General features: G+C 33.8%; 1 long non-coding RNA gene across 1 annotated transcript; it reads left to right on the top strand.

Annotated features, from left to right (window-relative positions):
• The first annotated feature begins 2331 nt into the window (after positions 1 to 2331).
• On the top strand, positions 2332 to 4108 carry LOC117278693 (uncharacterized). Its single transcript, XR_011415776.1, has 2 exons — positions 2332 to 2573; positions 3613 to 4108. It is a non-coding gene; the product is annotated as an uncharacterized lncRNA (long non-coding RNA).
• The last annotated feature ends 2831 nt before the right edge of the window (positions 4109 to 6939 follow it).

Here is a 6939-nt window from a genome sequence, read left to right as displayed (position 1 = left end):
TTGGCCCTACCCCAGCCTCAGCCTCTGTCTCTCCCGGTCACAACTGGTGGTACTTCCCCTACATCCTCTGCTGCTCTAGATGTATGAGTCTTCATCATGTGTGAGAGAATATAATAGAAGGATATATACTCAAGTCAATAATCAATGCACGATGAGGAATCAAGAAAAAGGAAGTTTCCTAAAGCCTTATAGCTTCCCGAAGATAAGTACAGAAATCTCTGTACTGATCCGTAAGACTTTACTATGCGTGCTTGTGATTTGTGAGACCCTTAGAACCCAATGCTCTGATACCAACTTGTCACGACCCGAAATCCCACCAAAAGATTGTGATGGCTCCTAACCCGCTTGCTACGCAAGCAAACACAATAACAATCATAATTCTAAAGCAGATTAATCAAATTTTAACAAATTACTCAATATGATAAGAAACAGAATAATCTCAATTTTGATAGCATAGATAAACTATCCAAGGCATGGTTTAAACACGACCACAACTGCCAATACTGTCCAATCCCCGGATTTCACAATTATCACAAGTATCTAACAAGAGTATGTAAAATCATCTGAATACACTGTTTGTCTGAATGAAATTGATAGACATAAGAGATAAGTAGGGATGGGGACACTATGTCTTGCGAATCGACCAAGTAGAGCAGCTCACCACGAAGTCTCCACAAGTCCTCCTACTGACTTGGATGAATGCCACTCACACCAGCCTTAGAACCTGCACAAAATATACAGAAATATAGTATGAGTACAAACCACAATACCCATTAAGTATCAAGTCTAGCGTCGAAGAAATAGTTGCGAGGGGTCGACTCCGACACTCACTATCAATCAAATAATCATACGAGAGAATAATTCAACACGAAACTAAACATGGTATCATCAACAAGTATAGGACTAAAAAATACGGCTCATACGAAATTTAGGCATGTTTTTCATATAACAGAAATGAAATAAGATATCAGCATCCCAATTCTCGAATAAAACTTGATATCAGTCAAAAATACTTACATCAATTCATAGCATGTGTCTAAGCAAATATACATATGCATTCTCATGATCCCTTTTTCAACAACTCACAACATAAATCCATGTGCCTCACACAGTCCACATGTCCAACAAGTACCAAAAGAATCACGAGTGCCTACACTCAGAGGGCTAGAGAAAACATGGTTAATCACCTGACTCGGGAGAGACGGATCCATAATACAAGCGTTGATCATTTTATATTTAATGATCATCGATCAATCGTTGCGGCGCACAACCCCATCCAATCATAACATCATCAATCGAATAATCAATAGCAATATTTGCTTAAGTGCCCATAGTGCTAAACTCCCCAACTATCCTCAATAACTACTTTTTACTACTCATGCATTTGTGTAAGAACCGATATAATAAAATGGTACAAGACTTAATAATAAGAATGCGGATAAAAGTTCAAATGGCTAAGAGATGGCTATGGTAAATCTGGTAACTCATATTATAACAGCTCAATAAGCTAGTTAACAAGTTATAGCTTAATCATATTATTATCATGAAATAATTAGGCCATAGAAATCATAAAAAATTATGGAGCAAGTAAGGCAAGTATATGACCATGAATTTATAATAAAACTCGACATGGCAAAGTAACCCTCTTGTAAAATCAACAAGTCAAAACCCTATACATGCTCCTAAATCAATAATATAAATTATCACATAGTCATATAATCAATTTGAACATGAATAACAATTTCACATAATTTAATAAAAGCGCAACTCAAGTCAACAATACTGGATATGGCCAAATCATAGCTACACATATACGCTCGTCACCTCACATATACGTGGCTCCTAAATCATGGATCAAGTAGCAGTCATATAAGCTATGGGGAGAATTCCGTCTTACCGGGACAGATAAGCGACTTACCTCTGCCCGACAACCTCAAATGAAGCAAACATCGCCTAACCATCCAAATTCAACTCCAAATGACCCAAATCTAGTAAAAACATTACTCAATAACATCAAACAAATTCATAGTAAATAACCTCAAACAACAAAGTTTCGATCTTTATACATATTCCCAAAAGTCAATAAAAGTCAATCCGGACCCACATAGTCAAAAAATGCATCAACAGGTAGATCCCGACTACCCATAATCCACGAGTCCAAATATATGATTAGATTTCAAATCCAAGTCCTAATCGACCTTTAAATTCCCAAAATACTCCTCCTTATGTTGTAGATAGAAATCCCAAATTTTCCTTTAAAAATTCATATTTTAGGTGTAGAAATAGGGATGACAATTGTGGCAGGACAAGGTAGGGGAATGTGTTGTCTTTTTAATTAATTTAATGGGTTAGGGAAGGGCAGGGCAAGGTCGGAATAATAGATGGGTCGGGTAAAAAATAAGTGACCGGTGTATTTTTACTCTTTTTTCCCAATCCCTTCTTTGAATCCGACAAACTCTCTTTGTCTCTTCCGAACGATGAAACCCTAAAACAGTAAAACCTTTCTTCGTCGGTTCTTCAATCTTCCAGCCTCCATCCAAAGTTCAATCTCCAATAACTCAACAAGTTACAAGGTAAATAAGTCTAATCCGTTCAATCCAATTTTATTTTCTTTTGAGTTTTGGGATTCAATTGAGAATTTCTCCATTAGATTAACCGGCCATTAATTGAGCCAAAGGCAACGAGAGAGTATTCTCTATGCATTTTCCAAGAAATTACTAATGATTGGCCAATCCTCTCTCCTTTAATCTTAATGTTTTGTAGGAATTATAATTATTTTGATTAGTCGGAGTGTTGTACTAGTTTAACTGTTGAACATAGGAATTGCAAGAAATAGAGAGGAACAAGGCAATAAGAGAAAGTCCTACATATTTGATATTCCATCATTTGATATGGGTATGTCGTCTTTCTTTAGTACTCTAGAAATTTGGCTAACGAGCGCCCCTCTCAATTTGGACTGCATTTGGAAGTACTCTCGAATTTGTGCATTTTCAGTAGGTTGGCATGATAAGCCTAGAGAGCAAAATCCAATGTATTTCTTTTCTTGATTTTTCGCTTTTTTCCTTTGGTTTCTTGATTTCCATTAAAAATTCTAACTTTATTATTTTTTAAGCTGATTATCTAGAAGTAGATAATGATAATATAATACTCCAACCTCAAATGACATTTCAAATTGCTCATCAGGCTTTAGTATCATGAAAAATTATTCTCAAAATGTTCTAGCTTTATTTTTAGACTGTGGTTTACTCTTCTCTGAGCAATCTGCATAAGTTTTTTTCTATAATCCATCAAAAGTTTCTTTTGTAATTAGGTTAATAGTAAGATTTTACACTACAAAATACTAGGAATATGGACTATTTGGCCACTAAATTTTCTAGTGTCTAACAGGTTCTCACATGGTCCTATCCATATCCGGATCAATACTTGTTTCCCTTCCTCTTCATTTAAATTAATATTCGATCAAAGTGTCAACACACTTTTTATTGGCAACAGTACTGTAATTTTTAATTTTGGGTTTAATACAAAAATTGGCGGTACTGTCTCGTGGAGTATTTAATCAGATAGTCAACACACTCTTCGGATGTTTGCTCATAGAGTATCTGTTATGTGTAGGTTCTACATTAATATTGTTGTCAGATTCTATACTATGCAATATATTTGGAATAGGTAATCATGGCATCTGAAATGAAGAGAATCTACCGGGTTTATCGTCTAATGTTATTTCGTTAGAGGATGGGAGTCGAAGGCCTTCACAACCTGATGAAGTTGTTGAATTGGAAAAAAGGAGATATTCCAAAGCATGACGCATTTCAGTTTGGTGGCTTTTAATGGTGTTCCATATGGTGTTTAAGTATTGCCATTGTTGATATAAAAATTATAGAAATTGTGAGACAAAATCTATATTAGATCATATGCCTAAATGTCCTAAAAGGAAATCTATATTAGAAGATCATATGCCTAAATGTCCTAAAAGGCCAAGAGATATACAAAATGAGGGTGATACAGAGGATGATTATTTTGATCAAGATGTTTCACGTAAATAACTTGCACATGCTATTATTTTATACGAGTATTTACTCTTTATAATTGATCATGTAGGGTTTAAAAACTTTGTTACGAGTCTCCAACCTATGTTAAAGATGATTTCTAGAAATACAATCAAGAATGACATAACAAAATATTTTTAACTACTTGAAATTACAAACTTCTTAGTTGTTAGAGAAAGTCGCCAGTAGAATTGCAAAAACAATGTGGACTTCCAATAGCAACAAAAAAGGATTTATGGCTATTACTGGGCATTTTATTGATGATTCATGGAGGCTTCAAAGCCATATTTTAAGGTTTGCTTATGTACTCGCTCCACATGATAAAGATACTTTGTGTAGTGCTTTGGTTAATTGTTTGTTTGATTGAAAACTTAAACAAAAATTATCAATAATCGCAGTTGATAATTCTAGCACAAATAATGCTATGATTAAAACTTTATTAGATGAGAAACTTAATGAAAGGGATTTGTTGTTGACTGGTCATGTGTTTCATGTGTGTAGGGGTGTTCATGGTTCGGTTTGGATCGATTTTTCCCTAAAAAAAACAAACTAAGTCAGTTCTTCAAATATTGGAACCAAACCAAACCAATTAAGTCATTTTTTTATCGATTCGGGTTTTGTCGGTTTTTCGGTTTTTTCGGTTATTTATCGGTTTTTTTCTTAAATATGAGACATGCACTACCAAATATATATTCGGGCGAGTACATTTTTAATGTAACACTATCAAATCATCTGCTCTTTGAGTAATCTATCTTTTACCAAGATATATCGATAATAATTGAATCAAATACTGATGAATAATTTAATTACTCAATTAAAAATCGATTATTTTTAACATGAACTAAATTCTTATACTTAGCAAAAGAAAACTAACAATCAAACTAGAATATAAAAGCAAAGAATTAGATTATTATAATCGCAAAGAACTAGACGAAAAATACAAATGACTAATATGTACCATAAAATTTTAGAAACTTTATATAAAAAAAATATATATATATATATATATATATATATATATATATATATATATATATATATATATATATATATATGTGTGTGTGTGTGTGTGTGTAATAATAAATTTAAATAGCTACTTCTATAGTCGGTTTGGTTCGTGTTTTTCGGTAATTTTTTTATTAAAACCGAAACCAAACCAAACCAAATTTGATCGATTTTTAAAATTCAAAATCAAAACCAAACCAAACCTAAAAAGTATCGGTTTTTTGGTCGGTTTGGTTCGGTTTTTCTAATTTTTATGAACACCCCTACATGTGTGTTGTGTTGCACATATTCTAAATTTGATTGTGGAAGAAGGGTTAAAGGTTATATGAGAAAGTATTAGCAAAGTGCGTGATAGTGTCTTGTATTAGATTGGATCAGCTGGCAGAATTGAGAGGTTTGAAAAAGCCACACGTTTGCTACACTGTTCTTGTAACAAGAAGTTAGAATATGATTGTCCTACTCGTTGGAACTCAACATATCTAATGTTGAGAACGTCTATAGAATATAAAGAGGTGTTTAAAAAGTTGAGTCTAGCTGACACAGCTTATCAGTCTTATCCAACAGAAGAGCAATAGAGTAATGCAGAAAATGAATCTGATAAGCTCAAACTTTTTGACCAAATTAGTAAACAATTTTTTGGAACTCAATATCCAACTTCTAGTCAATACTTTACAAAGGTTTGTGAAATTAAGTTAGAACTGGAAGCTTGGGTGAAGAGCTTTAATTATTTGATTAGCAATATGGCATTCGTGATGTTTTTGAAATTTAAAATGATGGGAGTAGCTACCATCTTTGATCCACGGTATAAGATGAAGTTGGTAGAGTTATTTCTTCCACTAATTTATGGTGAATAAGTTTCAACTAAAATTCAAGAAGTTCGATCCCATTGTTATGAGCTCTTTCAAGATTATAAGAGTAAATTATCTGCCCCGCATAATTCAGTAGAATCTAGTTCTAGTGAAGTCACTAGTTTTACTGAGGGTGATCGGCATTCGAGCTTTGATAGATTTGTCGCTTCGAGTGGAGCTACCGTAGAGACAACATCAGAGTTGGATTTGTATTTAGATGAAAGTCTATTCCCTCGAACTCCATCATTTGAGAATTTGAATTGGTGGAAAATAAATGGATTGAAATTTCCTATATTGCAAAAAGTGGTTTGTGATCTCTTAGCCATTCTCGTGTCTACCTTGCTTCAACATCGACATTTAGCACTAGTAGGAGATTGATTAGTCCGCAGCGATGTAGACTTCATCTAAGTACTTTGGAAGCTTTGATGTATGCTCGCACGTGGTTATGGAATAATTTAAATAGCAAGTATTTTCTTATTGTTGTCTTAATAGTTGTTCAATTATTTAAACTATATAGATATATTTATAATGTAATTTTTCTTTTTAGGTTTGACTTCAACGATTGATAAAGTTTCATGTCCAGCGTTACAATGAAAAGGAAGAGCCGGATTCAAGTGGTTTATCGCAACTTTGAACTAAATTCTATCCTTGAAGCTTCAGTTTTTGGTTTATCGTAACATTGCTTGATGAAGACAAAATTATGTTTATATTTGGGCTTAGCTTTTGGTTCATCATTTGTTAGATTTTGGCTCATGGTTTGGACAATCTTTGCCGTGCAATATTCTATTGGAGAGATTAATGTATGCATATTCTTCTAATTCTAGGCATGGGGTATGAGCATTTTCCCGTGAAAATAGCACGGCCTAACCAATTTTCGGATTGATAATTGAAAAATAGCCAGCGTTTGCAAAGTTATTGAAAAATAGTCACTATTTTGCTGCAACACAGAAAGTTCTAGCATAATATACTGGAGATTGTTACACCTGTGTATGAACTTCCAGCATATTATGCTGGAACTCCAACCACGGAAAGTTCCAGCA

Source organism: Nicotiana tomentosiformis, chromosome 4 (genome assembly GCF_000390325.3).
Source record: "Nicotiana tomentosiformis chromosome 4, ASM39032v3, whole genome shotgun sequence".
NCBI classification, from domain to species: domain Eukaryota; kingdom Viridiplantae; phylum Streptophyta; class Magnoliopsida; order Solanales; family Solanaceae; genus Nicotiana; species Nicotiana tomentosiformis.
The sequence above is the reverse complement of the archived record's forward strand: the minus strand, read 5'-3'. Positions and strand labels throughout refer to the sequence as shown.